This window comes from Lipotes vexillifer, unplaced genomic scaffold, assembly GCF_000442215.2.
Source record: "Lipotes vexillifer unplaced genomic scaffold, Lipotes_vexillifer_v1.1 scaffold1681, whole genome shotgun sequence".
Classification (NCBI taxonomy): Eukaryota; Metazoa; Chordata; class Mammalia; order Artiodactyla; family Lipotidae; genus Lipotes; species Lipotes vexillifer.
The window spans coordinates 148824-155432 of NW_006793589.1; positions in this window are offsets into that span (position 1 = coordinate 148824).

Sequence of the window (6609 nt, forward strand, 5' to 3'; positions counted from 1 at the left end):
TCTGGCTGGGGCAAAGGAGGAGGGCCCCACAGCAGCCAGCAGTGAGAGTCAAAGGACATCTTTTCTTCCCAGGGGACCATCTCATCTCAGGTTTCAGCACTTCCTCCTTCAAGGTGAGTATATCACCCAGAATGAGAGATGAATGATTCAAATTAATGTCTTATAATTCACAGATTATGCGTCTAAAATCAGATGCCACTTCAACCCTTTTCTCCCTCATTCCCCATTTTAAGGTCAGGACTGGCCTAAAATTGGTCACTTAAGAAGCTTAGTTTACAGAAATTGAGAAAACATCTATCACATTGTTCCTTCAACTCTAAACTACCTGTTTTCTGAAATTTGAAATCCCATTTGTATTTGGACTTTCTTCTCCCATACAGTTGAAAATGTTTACCTGAGAGTTTAATCACTATAGCAGTGGTGTTCAACAGGGACAGAAACAATTTTGCCCTTAAGGGAACATTGGGCAGTATCTGGAGACATTTTTGGTTGTCACATCTGGTATGTGCTGCTGTCATTTAGTGCTTTGAGGACAGGGGTGCTGCTAGACACCTTTCAGTAAGTGAAATAGCCTTCCACAACAAAGAATTTCTGGCCCAAATGTCAACAGTGCCACGGATGAAAAAACCTGGACAGTAGGCATCTAAAAAATGAAAACCTTCCAAAATAATTTTAGTAATCATCCACTTTTAAAATATATTTATCATTTAATAATCAAAGAAGAATTCACTGACCTAAAAAGTATCTGTCTATAATGTTATAATGTTCTAAGTCAAATACTTTGGAAAAAATAGTACAGGTTGTGACGGAGAAGTTCAATAAAATCATGTTCTAGGCAGGAATTCTATTTTAGTTCAGAGTCATTCATAGGATTTGTTAGATAAGAACCATTTTAAAGCAATGAATTACAATTGCTCAAATATATTCATTTTATCAGAACGTATCTTTAGCTGAACATTGTGTCCTTTTCAAACTTTTTAGACCTAGGCATTCAAATTCCAAAAATATCATTAGAACCTGAAGCAGGTCAGATCCTGAACATCTAGGTAACTGGCCTATAGATTTTTCATTCATGAACAATCAACTGCAATTCTCTTGTTATAGACTTTTTTTTTTTTTTTTTTTTTGTGGTACGCAGGCCTCTCACTGTTGTGGCCTCTCCCGTTGCAGAGCACAGGCTCTGGATGCGCAGGCTCAGCGGCCATGGCTCACGGGCCCAGCCGCTCTGCGGCATGTGGGATCTTCCTGGACCGGGGCATGAACCCGTGTCCCCTGCATCGGCAGGCGGACTCTCAACCACTGCGCCACCAGGGAAACCCTAGACTTTTGAAAAGAGTTTTTCAGGACCACTAACTTAGATATAATATTGAATTCATCCTTTTATGAAATAATAGATTTTCAAAAATATGTTTATATATCCCCTTGCCAATCACTTTTCATATCCTTTTTTCTCACAGCAATTTAATCATATTTCTTTTGTAGTTTTTATGGAACTCAGGTAAACAGACAGAAGGAATCACAAAGATTGGCACTAGTTTAGCCCTCTCCTCTGAGGACTAATACATTGGCAATGATTTACTCAGTCTATGTGCTCCTATCCTGTTCTGTCCACCATCTCTCCACACATAAATACAATTTCATATTGACTATGTTCTTTATTCACTTGCCTTAATTTTTATAGTTCAATCAGATTCTTCATTGTCTACATAACATCTTGCTTAGCATTCTTTGTTTTGAACATTGGTAACATGCCATATGCAATCCTCTGTTACTTCTTTCTTTTCTCTACATAACTTTATTATTCCAATATTCATATCCTTTGTAATTTCCACAACTCCAAGCATAATATTTTAGGAAGCATTTCTGTGACAGACAATGCCTTTATAGGCCTTCCATAAATTATGTATTGTATTTTTTATGAGATAGACACAATGAATTTGAGATAAACATATGAGAAAACTGAGATATTGTCTTACTTTGCCCACTTTTAGATAGTCAATGGCTAAACTGGATTGTGAACTCAAATCTATTAGGACTCAGTATACTTCATATAAATATAAGTACCTAATTTTTCTCCCAGCATTAAAAAGTAAAAGTCAGAGAATGGATTCAGTACAGTCATAGAAAATATGCTCACTAAAAAAAAAAAATCTTTCTCTCTTCTATTGATCTATTAGCAATAACAAATACTAATATATGCTAATAAATATGCAGCTTTAACATCTCTCTACAAGTTCACATATACCCTAATAAGAAGCTCTTAGTTCCACTAGTAAATATATCATCAGATAACATATATAAAGGATCCCCATATTGCTAAAGATATCCAATTTTGAGTATTGTTTTCTCTGCTCCTTGTTGTGGATTTAGAGTCCAAGTCACTACAGATCAATGGAAGAGGACAGAAAGCCCAGAAATAAACCCACGCACCTATGGTCAATTAATCTACAACAAAGGAGGCAAGAATATACAATGGAGACAAGACAGTCTCTTTGATAGCTGGTACTGGGAAAACTGGACAGCTACATGTAAAAGAATGAAATTAGAACATTCTCTAACACCATACACAAAAATAGATGCAACATGGATTAAAACCTAAATGTAAGACTGGATACTATAAAACTCTTAGAGGAAAACATAGGCAGAACACTCTGACATAAATCACAGCAATATCTTTTTGGATTCACCTCCTAGAGTAATGAATGGTACCTAATTAAACTAAGCTTTTGCAAAGCAAACGTAACCATTAACAAAATAAAAAGACAATCCACAGAATGGGAGAAAATATTTGCAAACAATGAGACCTACAAGGGATTAATCTCCAAAATATACAAATAGCTCATGCAGCTCAATATCAAAAAAACAAACAACCCAATCAAGAAATGAGCAGAAGATCTAAATATCCATTTCTCCAAAGAAGACATACAGATGGCCAAGAGGCACAAGAAAAGATGTTCAACATCACTAATTACTGGAGAAATGAAAATCAAAACTACAATGAGGTATCACCTCACACCAGTCAGAATGGCCATCACCAAAAAGTCTACAAACAATAAATGCTGGAGAGGGTGTGGAGAAGCAGAAACCCTCTTGCACTGTTGGTGGGAATGTAAATTGGTACAGCCACTATGGAGAACAGTATGGAGGTTCCTTAAGAAACTAAAAAGAGAGCTACCATATGATCCAGCAATCCCACTCCTGGGCATATATCCAGAGAAAACCATTGTTCAAAAAGATACATGCACCCCAATTTTCATTGCAGTGTTGTTTACAATAGCCAAGACATGGAAGCAACCTAAATGTCCATCAACAGAGGAAAGGTTAAGAAGATACGGTACATATATACAATGGAATATTACTCAGCCATAAAAATGAACAAAATAATTCCATTTGCAGCAACATGAATGGACCTGGAGATTATCATTCTAAGTGAAGCAAATCAGAAACAGAAAGACAAGTATCATATGATATCACTTATATGTGGAATCTTAAAAAGAAAAAGATACAAACGAACTTGTCTACGAAACAAACAGACTCACAGACTTAGAGAACGAACTTATGGCTGGCACTGGGGAAGGGTGGTGGAGGAGAGAGACTGGGAGAGTGGGATTGACATGTACACACTGCTCTATTTAAAATAGATAACCAACAAGGACCTACTATAGAGCATAGGGAACTATGCTTAATACTCTGTAATAACCTAAATGTGAAAATAATTTGAAAAAGAATAGATACATGTATGTGTATAACTGAATCACTTTGCTGTACACCTGAAACTAACACAACATTGTTAATCAACTCTACTCCAATATAAAATAAAAATTAATAAATATAATAAACAACAAGGTCCTACTGTATAGCACAGGGAACTATATTAAATATCGTAATAAACTATAATGGAAAAGAAAAAATAAATATCGTTCTAATAAAAAAATATACACTCTACTATACTCCAATATAAAACAAAAAATTTTTAAAAGGCAAACGTATAAATCTAAAGCAAAAAAACATAATAAATTGTTATTTGCTTGCCACTATATTGACTGAAGTTATCCTTGCTATAGTTCAAGGGAGTCAATATATACAATGCCTTACCCATTCTCTGAGTTCAAAACCCACTGAAAGAGAGGAGTCAAAAGTATCAAGACTAAAATGTCAGCATTATTTCTGATAAAAGTTAGGTTAAGGAGGTGATATTTTTCTGCAAGCAAGTAAGCTTACTAATGCTCCTCCACAATATTGTAACCCCAGTCCAAAAGTTAGAGCTTATGCTCTGTACCTAATGTGAATATTCATAATGTGAATTTAGTTTGTGAAATTCCTGTATGTACTGAACATTAGCAAATATACCTTGCAAAATCCCCCTTCACTCCCACTGATTTTAAATGACAGTAGTAATTGTATGTGCCTCTGGATGATACAGCAATAATAAAATTTGCTAAGTAACATAATAAATATAATAAATATAAAGTAATAAAATTTGCTAAATAAACGTACTTTACAAAATTTAGGAGTTAGCTTAATAAATATCTCTTGTATCTGCTACTTGCAATCTGACTGATGCTTTGAAAATATTAGGATGATTAGGAATTAAGTTCTTGTACTAGACAAGTTTACCTCTAAAAGGTGACCATAGATATGGGTCTCTAAAAATAAAACATACAGAATGTGTTGATTACAAGAGGCTAATTCTGTCTGTGGAGATTCAATGAAAAGTTAGGTAATGAACGGATTCTGGTGCAGTCAATACCATGTTCACAGGCAGAGAGATAGCCCAATGGCAGTCCAGGAGTAGGGGGAAAATTAGCATAGTTTCTGGTCATCAGTAAAAGCAGTGTCTGGGTAGGAAACATTTAGTCATCAATGGGTATGAGTGGAAGGTATCTAACTTTCTAGTTGCATTCAGACTACTTCCTTTCATTGCCTCTTCCCTCTAGCTTTACCAATTTACAGGTGTTCCTCAAAAATTCCATGCTGTTTTGCCTCTTCAATATTTCTGCATTAATTTTCTCTGCTTGTTTGTAAATACTTTGTATTTTTTAGGAATAGTTTTAGTACCATTCCCATCCTTGGAAATACTAGACAAGATGACAAATAAAATTTGGGGAAAGTACTATGACAATTAATCTTTTATGCATTTAGAAAAATCATTTCATGTAACATTTTATTTAATCTTTCATGGACAGATTTTATTTAATCTTAATGGACAACAGTCCATGAAGTAGGCATTTATTTTCTGCACATTTAGAAATATACAACTATAGTATCTTTGTATGGGGACAGATGATAACTAGGCAAATCATGGTGATCATTTTATAGTGTACAGAAATACTGAATCATGCTGTTGTGTACTTGGAACAAAGTATTGTATGTCAATTATATTTCAATTAGCCATAAAAAGAAACGAAATTGAGTTACTTGTAGTGAGGTGGATGGACCTAGAGTCTGTCCTACAGAGTGAAGTAAGTCACAAATACTGTATGCTAACACATATATATGGAATCTAAAAAAAAAAGTTTCTGAAAAACCTAGGGGCAGGACAGGAATAAAGATGCAGATGCAGAGAATGGACTTGAGGACACAGGGAGGGGGAAGGGTAAGCGGGGATGAAGTGAAAGAGTGGCATGGACTTATATATACTACCAAATGTAAAATAGCTAGCTAGTGGGAAGCAGCGGCACAGCATAGGGAGGACAGCTCGGTGCTTTGTGACCACCTAGAGGGGTGGGATAGGGAGGGTGGGAGGGAGATGCAAGAGGGAAGAGATATGGGAACATATGTATATGTATAACTGATTCACTTTGTTATAAAGCAGAAACTAACACACTATTGTAAAGCAATTATACTCCAATAAAGATATTAAAAAAAATAAAATTAAGATATACAGTATAAAAAAATATGTAGATACCGGGAAGAAATGCATTAAAATGCTAATGATGGTTATCTCTGGGGGATGGGGATTATGGGTGATTATTAATTTTACTTCATGTTTTTATGCATTTCTAATTGTCTGCAATGAACATGTTTTGATTGCAAAGTTAGAAAGAGAACAATAAATGTCATTAAAAAAGAAAAAAAAAGAAATATACAACTGAGACTCACAGTTAAAGCAAATTACTTCATGAGCTTACTCATGAATTATACGGTTCGTATTTAAACTCTAAATCTCACATAGTCTTCCAGTAGAAAAAAATGAACTTCCATTAAAACAAAACTCCAACAGAGCAGTGGCACTTGCCCAAGGTATTTGCTCCTTTTTAATCTCCTGCTGTCATTAACTCAGCAAATAGAAAGTCAAGTTATTTCAGATCCAATATTTGAACACTTTTGCATGTACTGAGGAAAATATGTGGATGTAAGCCAGTTGAATTATAAATTTATTACTCTAAAAAAGAAAAATTATTTTAATCCCTGCATTTAAGACTGGCATGCTGGGGCTTCCCTGGTGGTGCAGTGGTTGGGAGTCCGCCTGCCGATGCAGCGGACACAGGTTCGTGCCCCGGTCTGGGAGGATCCCACATGCCACGGAGCCGCTGGGCCTGCGCATCCGGAGCCTGTGCTCCGCAACGGGAGAGGCCACAACAGTGAGAGGCCCGCGTACCGCCAAAA